Source organism: Corylus avellana, chromosome 2 (assembly GCF_965113065.1).
Source record: "Corylus avellana chromosome 2, dhCorAvel1.hap1.2, whole genome shotgun sequence".
Lineage (NCBI taxonomy): Eukaryota > Viridiplantae > Streptophyta > Magnoliopsida > Fagales > Betulaceae > Corylus > Corylus avellana.
In genome coordinates, this window is record NC_142491.1 from 16,457,879 (window position 1) to 16,469,275 (window position 11,397).

The 11,397-nt window shown below is 37.0% G+C and overlaps 1 pseudogene; it reads left to right on the top strand.

Moving 5' to 3' along the window:
• The first annotated feature begins 5,673 nt into the window (after positions 1-5,673).
• LOC148587415 (protein FAR1-RELATED SEQUENCE 5-like) lies at positions 5,674-10,780 on the top strand (annotated as a pseudogene).
• Positions 10,781-11,397: the final 617 nt, after the last annotated feature.

Consider the following 11,397-nt stretch of genomic DNA (forward strand, 5'->3'; position numbering starts at 1 on the left):
CTAGAGTTTTTGTAGGGGTTTTGTTGATTAGAGTTTTTATAGTACTTAAGATTCAGATTATGTCTTCCACAAATCTAATGAATTACCGGGCCCTGTGCGACCCTCCTCCAGAATCTGGGTAAATATTTCACACCGTCCTCTCTCAGTCAATTTCCCTTATTCTCTTTGTTTGATGAAATTTCCATGAGAGATTTTTTGTTGTTGATGTTTGTCATTGGTTTTTTGATTTTTGAATTCCATGTGTTTGTTTGATGAAATTTTCATGAGAGATTTTTTGTTGTTGATGTTTGTCATTGATGTTTTTATTTTTGCATTTCATATGTTTGATGAAATTTCCATGAGAGATTTTTGTTGATGTTTGTCATTGGTGTTTTTGTTCTTGTATTCTATTATTTTTAGTTGAATGCTGTGAGAAAAACAGTATGTTTACTTCTGTTTTTTTGTTTCGGGAGCTATATGTGCATGTGTTTGATTTCATTCGCTTGAAAGACCGTTGAATGAAATATGAACCAAGATGCAAATGGATTGTTTTGAAAGTGGTGTTAATGCATCTCTCTCAGATCTCTCTTTAAAGTTTGTTTCTTGCCCATCAAATGAACAACAATCTGGAGGTAGAAGAGATGGGAGTATTGACACACCATGGTTATTGGAGAGGCAACCCAAAGCAACAACAAAGGAGGACAATTTTCTGGCAACCTAAAGCAACAACAAAGGAGGACAATTTTCTGTTACACGATGTACCTAATTGTCTTTTAGCTTCCTTGTTTGTATTTTTAGGTTATTCCTTCTAGCAGGAAAAAGTTATATTCAAAGGAGTGATTTTTTTCTATGCGAAACTTGTAACATGTAGATGTAGTTCTCATATAGAGATGTTAATTGGATTTTTTGGTGCATTGAAGTACAATGTCTTGTGTGGATAGTAATTTTGACATTTTTGCATCTTGATTCCACCGACTAATATCTATTGCTCTAAAGCATTGACAAATGAATGTGATTTATTTGTGCATGGCATGTTAAAAAGGCATTAACAGTAGCTTAATGGGGTTGGCTCTTCTCTCTTGCTATGTTCTCTTATCAAATCCTCGAGGAAGTGTGAGCAAATTAGGTATACCATCTCCCAGTATTTGCTCCAAATTAAAGCTCTTTCTCATGAAAATTTCATCAAACTTGAAATGCAAAAACAAAAACACTAATGACAAACATCAACAACAAAAAACCTCCTGATTATCCACCATCTCAAATGATGTGCATATTGGGCATAATTGCTAGATAAAAACAAAACATTTTAAGGTCGCAAAATTACAATAAAAAAAGGCAGTACATATATATATCATAAATGGCAAAATTACTCGCAAGGCCTCTATATTTTTATGCACAATATAGCTTGAAGTTTCACTCATATGAGGTTACAGTACATTCCCGTTGGACAACAAACAATTTCATGTGAACAATTTGTTTCAAACAGACATGGATGGCCTTGGCTGATGCTTCTCCGACAGCAGCTTCACACAGCCTCACATTTGAGTTGGTGGACTGGACCAATTTGTTTAAATTTTTCAGAGCAGAACATAACTAGCAAAAAAACAAAAGTGGTAAAGGTTAGCAACATGGTTAGAAAAAAGAAAAACTTCATTATAGGTAACTCATCAAACACATGGTATGCATCTAAAATTGAGCATGTTATAACCAAAGATACTCACGCTAAAAATTCTCACAAACACAAACTAAACACCATAGATATTTAGCAAGAGCATTTTAAAACAGGAATTGAAAAACATAGCTCAAAATGCCGGTTAGGCATTTTGCCGAACACAAGGTGTACATAGCAGGCAAGAGAAAAGAGTTCATTAGATTTCGGAAATTAAGCTTAGATACAATGCAAACAAAGTTTGCAACTCAACCGCAGCAGAAAATAAGAGAAATAACAAAGAAAAACAAGAAATTTCGAATTTTCAATAGAAATCACACCCTGAATGAAATACGGTTGGAAAATGCAAGAAATTTGAGCTAAAAACACACAAAAAATCGAAAACCCAAAGATTGTGGGTGTTGGGTGCAGCAGCGGCGCGAGAATGTACGGTGGATGTAGATGCCGATTGGTCGTCGGAGCTGGAGATGGCGAGGTACCTTGTGGCCGGAGATGGAGATGGACGAACCTGGTGGCCGTGGGTGCCGGGCTCGGTACTTTTGCGGATCTAGCTGGTGCCAAAGAGGGTGGGCGTCGCTAGTGGTGGGCGGAGGCAGATGGTGTTTGCGTCGGTGCTGCTGCTTCGTGGTGGCCGGTGGTTTGGGAGAGAGGGAGAAACTGGGTTCGGGTCGGCGGCGCTTCGTAGCCACTGGATGGTGTAGCCGGCGGTGGCAGCCGGTTGTGGTGAGGGAGAAATTGAGAGAGAGGGGGGTGGCGGGAGCTTTTGGGAGAGAGGGGGAAAATGAAACCTAAAACTAAAGGCGCGTTTTTGGTTTTTTTATTATTTTTTATTTTTTTATTAGAAAGTTGGTTAACCCAGGTTGGGTTAACCAACCATTTTGCGCATGAACTGCGCACGAAATGCTCACGAATAGCATTACTCATTTGTGACACATCCATATCACTCCCTGCAGTACACGGACCTGCACACACTGCTGCACCTACTTTTTCTACAGACCCATGTGCGCCCTTGGCCTCACTAGACAGCCTTGAATCAGTCCGTGACACCTCCATATCACTCCCTGCATCACACGGATCTCCATCTCTTGCCAATGACCAAAATCTCTCATTACCCATCAGTCCATCCCCCTCCCATCCAATGCTCACTCGGACAAAGACAGGAAACCTTAAGCCGAAATCTTTTCCAGACTACACAGCTCTCTACTCCACCAAACACCCACTCAAAGCCTTCTCAAGTGTTCTACAATATGCTGAACCTAGCTGTTACACACAAGTAGTGTCATCACCTGAATGGAGAGCTGCTATGGGTTGTGAGTTTGATGCTCTCCTTGCTAATGGCACATGGTCTTTATGCCCACGTCCTTTACATAAGAACATTGTTCGCAATAAATGGGTTTACAAGATCAAACGTAAACAAGATGGCTCCATTGAGAGGTTCAAGGCAAGGCTAGTTGCTAAGGGTTTTGATCAGAGGAGTGGGGTTGATTTTACAGAGACGTTCAGCCCTGTCATTAAGCAATCTACGATCCGTGTGGTTTTAACTTTGGCTGTTCATTTTGATTGGTGCATTCGCCAATTAGATGTTTCCAATGCTTTCCTTCATGGTCATCTAGCGGAAGATGTTTTTATGGAACAACCTCAGGGTTTTGTAGATGCTTCTCATCCTGATTTTGTTTGTCATCTGCATAAGGCTATCTATGGCCTTAAACAAGCACCCCGGGCCTGGTTTACTCGGCTCTCTCAAGCACTGTTTGACATTGGGTTTCACTCCTCTGCTGTGGATACATCTCTTTTCATCTATTACACTACCAATGCCACTTTATATGTTTTAGTATATGTGGATGATATTTTAATTACAGGAACAAGCAAAGTTGAAATCTTTTCTGTCATCAACCAGCTGCAACGTGTGTTTGCAATGAAGGATCTAGGTGACCTTGGCTTCTTCCTAGGTATGCAAGCAATCCGTGATTCCACTGGGTTACATTTACGGCAATCCAAATACATCATTGACTTATTGCACAAGTCAAAAATGGTAGGTGCCAAGCCATATGCAGCTCCTACAGTGTCTGGCTCTAAACTCTCAGCAACAGATGGCGATCCTCTCTCTGAAGCTGACAGTGCCATCTATCGCCAAGTCCTTGGTACCTTACAATATTGCACCATGACTAGGCCAGATCTCTCATACCCGGTAAATCAATTATGTCAATTTATGCACTCACCCACCACGGTTCATTGGGTGGCAGCTAAGCGAGTTTTACGCTACCTTAAAGGAAGTATAGACCATGGCTTGTTTTTTCGCAAGGGCTCGCTTTGCTTAGAAGCATTTTGTGACTCAGATTGGGCTGGTGATCCGGATAGTCGTCGCTCTACTACAGGATTTGGTATTTTTCTTGGCCCTTGTCTAGTGTCTTGGTGTGCCAAGAAGCAATCAGTGGTTGCTCGTTCAAGCACTGAGGCTGAGTATCGGGCAATGGCAGTTGCCACTGCTGAGATCTATTGGCTCCGAATGTTGCTCAAAGATCTTCGCATTTTACTACCATCTCCTCCTACATTGTGGTGTGACAACATTGGTGCCCTTGCTCTTGCGTCTAACCCGGTCTATCATGGTCGTACTAAGCACATTGAGGTTGACTATCACTTCACTCGTGAGAAAGTCGTTAACAAGGATATCCTTGTTAAATATCTCTCCACACATGATCAACTAGCGGATGTTTTTACCAAAGGCCTTACATCAGCCCGTTTTTGCATGTTGCGTGACAAACTTACGGTGATTAAACCTCCCCTTAGCTTGAGGGGGGCTGTTAGAGATAAAGACGATATTAGAGAAGACCACTTCAAAGATAAACCACAAGAGGAATCAAGATCAAGAAGGAGATAATGTTTTTCTTCTATATTATCTCCTCATATATTTATCTCTTTATTTATCTTATATCCTAAGAGATAACATTGTACTCTAAGCAGGACTCTAGTATCATATTCAAATTCTCTTGTAAAGATTATATAGAATTCAAACTGTACATTACTCTATATAATAAACGTGATATTGTGCTGTTTAGGTATTCAAGCCTAAAGCACTTTCAATATATTTCAATTGAATGAAGAAACTGAAAGAGAATGTAGGACAGTGATTTATGATGTTCCTTTCTGTTTTTCCTTCGGGTCAGACACGAAAACCATGGAGAGAAGAATTGAAAGTTGACTTTTCCTCTTATGGACTTATGGTTGGAAGAATTGGATATAATAATTCCACTTCCATTCAGTCGATCTTGATACGATACGAACCCACCTGAGCTGGCTATATATATATTGATTTATTTATTTATTTTGGGTTAATTTAATAATAATAAAACTAAATATAGGAGGAAATGATGATAATAAAGCATTTTATCAATCTCCCTCGTAAAAAATAATTTTTTTTTTTTTTAAAAAAAAAGATATTTAGTTGTATTTATAAAACTTTATCATGACAATTTAAGATACTAAATTAGTTCAAGAATTTTTGTTGGAGAGGTAATCTCAACGGCCAAATTAACCCTCTCATTCAAGGTCACCACCACTAGTCACAGCCGTAGGGTGGTCTCCATTTGGCTAAGGAGATGGCTTTGAAATTTTTCTCTCTTATGAAGGAGGTTGCATTGATAAATTTTGACGATTTAGGTTACAAAGTATAAAATAATCTCTTCATATAATTTACATTAATTCTATGTTACAACGTATCTAGCTAGACATATCTCTCAATTCTTCACATGCACATAATAAAGCAACCTTGTGGGTAGACCGTAGCTAGACCGTTTACCTTGCTTTGGCGACCGTTCTTTTGTTGAGGTTTTGGTGAGTATATATTATTATAATTTCATTTCACCTAAATAAAAAAAGCCACACATGGTCGTCCTACTCTTTTGAATAGAAAAAACAAAACAAAACACCCTTATATTAGGATGGATTCTTGTATCTAACAACAACACAAAAGATCGAGAAATAAACAAAAACATAACCGAGAGTCGTTATATCATGATGGATGGATTATGGCAGCCCGCACTCTTAGGCTGTCACCTTCGGATGTCTCTTTTGGTGAAGCTTTTGCAGTCCTCATTGGTATCCGACCGACTCCATCCCATGGCTACTCTTTCATCTTGTTTGAAGGTAACTCCCTCACTCACCATTATAGCTCTCAACCAAGGCCACTTCTTTATAAATTGGTCGTGTCCTTGAATCATTAGTGACTATCATCACCAGCTCTCTTCTATTTCGTTTTGGATCACTTCTAAGTTTTAAGGTCTGTAAATGTGCCAATTTTCAGGTACACCCGGTTGCTAAATGGGTCGTTTTTCACTAGATATTTAAAAGCATTCCCGACAATTCTCATTTCCTTTACTTTTCTTAGGATTATGAGTAACAAAGACTCTCCTTCGTACTTTTTTTTTTTTTTTTTTTTTTTTTTTTTGGGGGTTAAGATGTGTTTTATATTAAACAAAAATAAAATTGTTCCCACACCTTTTTTGCTGCTCAAAGTCAAATTAAGCATCTGCAGGGTACATGCATATGAGAGATGGTTACCAATTTCTCCTTTTATTCCTTTTCTTCTTCTTTTTCTTTTTTTCTTCTTTTCTTTTTTTTGGAAGTTTCTCCTTCGATTCCTTAATTAAAGTATTCCGGCTACAACTACGAGGATGAGTCATGGTGTAACCATCCCTTAGTTTAGAAATTCCAAGTCAATGCCAAATAGAAAACGAAATTTGTTTACGTTATCTGAGCTGTTCGTATATTCCATTGAGATTTAAATTTTTTAAATTACTTTTTTTTTTTTTTTATCCCACGTTATTTAATATTTTTTAGTTTCTATAAAATTAATGTTTTGATTTCTAAATTAATAGAATGACAATAAATTATTGTTAAAATATTAAAGAAAATATGTGGCAGATGAGACTTAGCACTTATTAGAGTAAGTTGAAAAAAACTTCCTACAAACCAGTTTGAAAGAAATTTCTGTCGTTTGAAAAAAAAAAAAAAAAAAAAAAAGCGTATTCCTAAGTTTGGACACTATTCACGATTTTGTTTAAAAACTCACTTTTAACTTGCAAAATTGCAGTATTAAACGGAATCTTGTATTAAAAAACTTACATTCTTTGTCTTCCGCTCGATGGAATTATATAGGGTAGCATGGTAAAAAGGTCAAGCCCTAAAGAGAGTGAACTACAAGGCCTACCTATTCCAGGCAGCTCAGAGTCGAAGCTGACCTACCTGAGAAATGTGGGTTTCGCAGCCTCTCCTCTGTAAAGTTGCTTAAAATTTATTTTTTTTCTAATTAAAACAGGCAGGTGAAAAAAATTAACTGTAACTGTTCTACTTGAGCGTGATTATAATAATCTCTGCTTGCTATAAAATTGCTTGAATTGCATACAATTTAAACTTCCAAATTTTAATCCAAAATATTTGGATACGATCATCAACAAAAGACCAAGACTGTGAGACATTAGGCCCAAATCGAGCTTTATTAGTCTTAGAAGGAGGAGAAACCGGCGGGCCCGGCCAGTTCCTAATTTGGTAAGACACAAATATTAATTGTGGAAATAGGAATTCAATTTCTTGATAGCGATACCTCACCAATAGCAACATTATTGGGCTAACTTGGAGCTGGGCTGGTCAGTCCTTCTAATGGGCTAACTGGCCTAAGTCCAAGGATATAAATCGTGATGTTGAGGGTTCATGACCTAAAGGATATTAATTACCACAGATTTCTTGTTACAATGCATGTGATGTGAAATAGGGATATTACCAAAATTTTTATATATTTACTTTGGATGCGTTTAGGATTGCGAATTCGCAAGAATAATCTACATTTTTAAAATATATTACAAAATGTAATACGTTTGGTATTGTGATTTAAAACGCTTAATATAAAATAAGAATAAAAATATGTGATTTCTATAAGTAGGCTAGGGTACGCTTATTTGAAAAGGCACGAATTTAAACAAAAATCACTATTTCGCATAACAAATATTTGATAAAAATATTATTTTTACATATTTTACCAAACGCTTTTACGATTTTAAAAACGCAATTTTTAAAAATAAACATTTGTAAATCATACTAATTGAAACCACAATTCCAACACGGATGACAACAAGAAAGGGAGACACTGTTGAATATATTGGAGATATATACTGAAGAAGAGAGAGTGGAAGCATATAATGGACTACATTGTAGTAAGATCAATTATGATGAAGTATTACAGATACCTCTATTTATAAAGAGGTTATAAGTGATAGGCAAGTAAACCTATTAGACTAAGGAAACCCTAGAATACATCAAGAAGGAAATAACCCTAAAATAATATCAAATATATATTCTTAACATCCCCCTTAAACGCAAGGTGCAAGCTTGAGTTTAGGAAAAAAAAAGGAAAGAAAAAGAATATTTTTTTTCTTTGAATTCGCTGAAAAAGCTGCTTGTGCCGGAAGAGTTGCCAGAGTGACGCCATAAAAGTTGCAAGAGACCGGTTGCCTACTGATGGAATAGTGGATTGGGCCGCTGTGATGGGCCTTGGCTAATTAAGTCATGCATTTGGACTGGAGCTTGGTTCACTTGGTGACAATTTGACTCGAAAATCATATACTAGTAATAGACTAGCTTGCTTGGTCGGCTGAGCAGAGAGAAAAGGGCTGGTTGAACAAGCTAATTTGGCTTGAAACCCTTGGACCGTCTCGCCTAGTCAAGTTGAGAGAAAGAGCCGGTTGAAAGGGCCAATCACGCCCAAAAATTCATGGATTGCTGAAAGGTCTGACCTGAAAATTCTGAGCTAGTAATGGATCGATGGCTTGGGGAGAGGCTGCAGTAACCAGTGATGGTGGCGGTTGGCAAGGCGTAAGTGGGCCATTTGAAATGGACTTGTTTGGTCCGAACCCATGGACTAAATGAAAGGATCGGTTTGACACGAGAGTGCCCGAGAAAAAATGACCTCAAGAAGATTGAACCAGGTTGAACTGTGCTGAAAAAGGTTGTGGAACTGAACTGAACAGAACAATGCATGAACCGACTTGAACCGGATAAAACAAAAGCCTTAACTTGGTGAAGAATCTCATTTTCTGCTGTATAGAGATGCCAAAAGCAAAAAACAGACCACAAATATGAAATCCGGACGAAAAATAGAGTAGGGAACACTTGGTCAACTCTGAGAGCGATCAAAGTCAACGGCCAACGGTCAAAGTAAACTTGAATAATCAAAATCAAAAGTCCAACAATTGGTTAAAGTCAAGCCTGAGAATGTGCTGACGTGGCAGAGGTGCTGACATAAGACTAGGGTTGAGGTGGCACTCTGTTTGAACGACATGTGGATGTAGGAGAACTTCTAGCGCGTGTAGCACACGCGCTTCGCTGTGGTGGCGCTGAGGCGCGTGAAGCTTAGGCCCAAATTCTTCTGCCGGAGTGTGGAGGTGCGTCTGAGACCCGCTTTTTTAATATATATATATATATATATCAAGTTCAAGTATCTGAAATTGATTTGGCATGTGCTTCTAGAATCTCTCCTAAGGCAACACATGCATTGATGAGTAGAGAGGCTGGTGGGAAGGCAAATCTTGGATATAATGAGCTCGATCAAAAAAATTATCTTCGATCAAGACAGCAAATGAACTTAATATATGGTGAAGCAGGTAGCTTTTTGAACTACTTTCAGGAACAAATTAATAAAGATCCATTATTTCATTATGCAGTCCAATTAGATACCGAAGAAAAAATTACGAATATTTTTTGGGCTGATGCAAGAATGATCGTTGACTATGTCTATTTTGGTGACATGATGACTTTTGATACTACATATGACACTAATAAAGAATTCAGACCCCTGGCTGTATTTACTGGTTTTAATTACCATAGAGGGGTTGTGATTTTTGGGGCTGCACTTCTATATGATGAGACGGTAGAGTCATTCAAATGGCTTTTTAAAAGTTTCTTGGATGCACATGCAAGTAAAAAGCCTCGATCAATTTTTACAGTTCAAAACGTTGCAATGGCAAAGGCATTAATTGAGGTAATGCCAAAAATTTGGCATGGATTATGTACTTGGCACATAATGCAAAATGGCATCAAGCATTGGGGAATTTCATGAAAGATGGTTTTTATTTTCTACGAGACTTTAAATCTTGTATGTTTGAATATGATGATGAGGCTGAATTTGAAAATGCTTGGGACAAAATGATTCAGAAGTACAACGTCGGGTCAATTAGTTGGTTGGATGGTATATACAAATTGAAGACAAAATGGGCTAGATGTCACATGAAGAATGTCCTTACTCTTGGAGTGTGAAGTACTCAACTTAGTGAGAGTGACTTGAAAGCGTACTTAAAATCAAATTTGAGCATAACAGAATTTTTTCAACATTTTGAGCTAGTGGCAAAGCAAAAGCGACATAAGGAATTGGAGGCTGTATTTAATGCTCGAGAAAAATTGACTACTTTGGGATTAAAGAATTCTCCTTTGTTGAAGCAGGTAAGCCAAACATATACTCTTGTGATATTTAAAAAATTTCATAATGAGTATGATTATGCATCAACAGCGATAGTAAAATACTGCAATGATAGCCAGCTAGTGCATGAATATATTGTTAGGTTTGTCAATGACAGTAAAGAGTACAAAGTAGTTTACGACCATGCCAATAAGATAATTTCATGTAGTTGTAGGAAGTTTGAAACCTTTGGGATTTTGTGTTGTCATGCTTTGAAAATTTTTGACGTACTTGATATAAAGACAATTCCCGACACATACATTTTGAAGAGGTGGACAAGAGAAGCAAATAGTGAAGACATCTTAAATACTACGACAATGAATGTGCAAGAGGATGTGAATTTAAATGCTACACAACGATATAGAATATTGTGTCCAATGCTAGTGGGAGTAGCCACTGAAGTAGCTGACAATTAAGAGGCATTTGCTTTCGTAAAGAAGATGGTAAAAGAAATGCAAAATAGAGTTCGAAATATTAAAAAAGGTTCGAGTGCTACTCTTGATAATGAAGCTCAACTGTCATTGTCAGACGGCAATAAAATTGCAAATCATACTCAATCTGTTGAGACATTATTTGAAACGGTAAAAGGGATAAAGAAGAAGGATGGTCGAAAGGGTGGAAAACATTAAAAAGTTAGGTTGAGACGCAACCAAAGAAGACAAAAAAAATTATAGCAAAAAAAAAATTGAAAAAAAGTATTCTCGGGTAATATTCTAGCTCTATAAATTCACATTAATCACATATAATTTATTAGATTTAATACCATTTGACTAATTGAATTTTATTCTTACTTACAGGAAATTAATTGTTATCTCAACCTTTGGGATGATGACTCTAACTCGCATTTAGAATGTTACTCTCATTAGGTGAGTATTATTTGAGTTTATAATATTTTGCTATATTTCATGATATGTCTAAATGCACTTAGAAAAAAATAAAAAGGAAAAATGAATAGCTTAAAATAACTTGAATCGTATGATATGTCCAAATGTATTATCCATTTGTAGCTTGTGTTAATGAGATTATATTTTGTTTTGTTATATAGCAAAATGATCAAGTGCCTTATTCAATACCAATGATAATATTTGAAGAATCGTTTCAACATAGATGCGAAACCAGTTTCATTAACTTTCTATCGGTACATTTACACATTCTACTCTTATGATTATATAGTGACCATTTTACCAATGCCCGAACACTATTTTACTTTTTTATATGATTGATGTGGTTATGTAGGAACCATTTG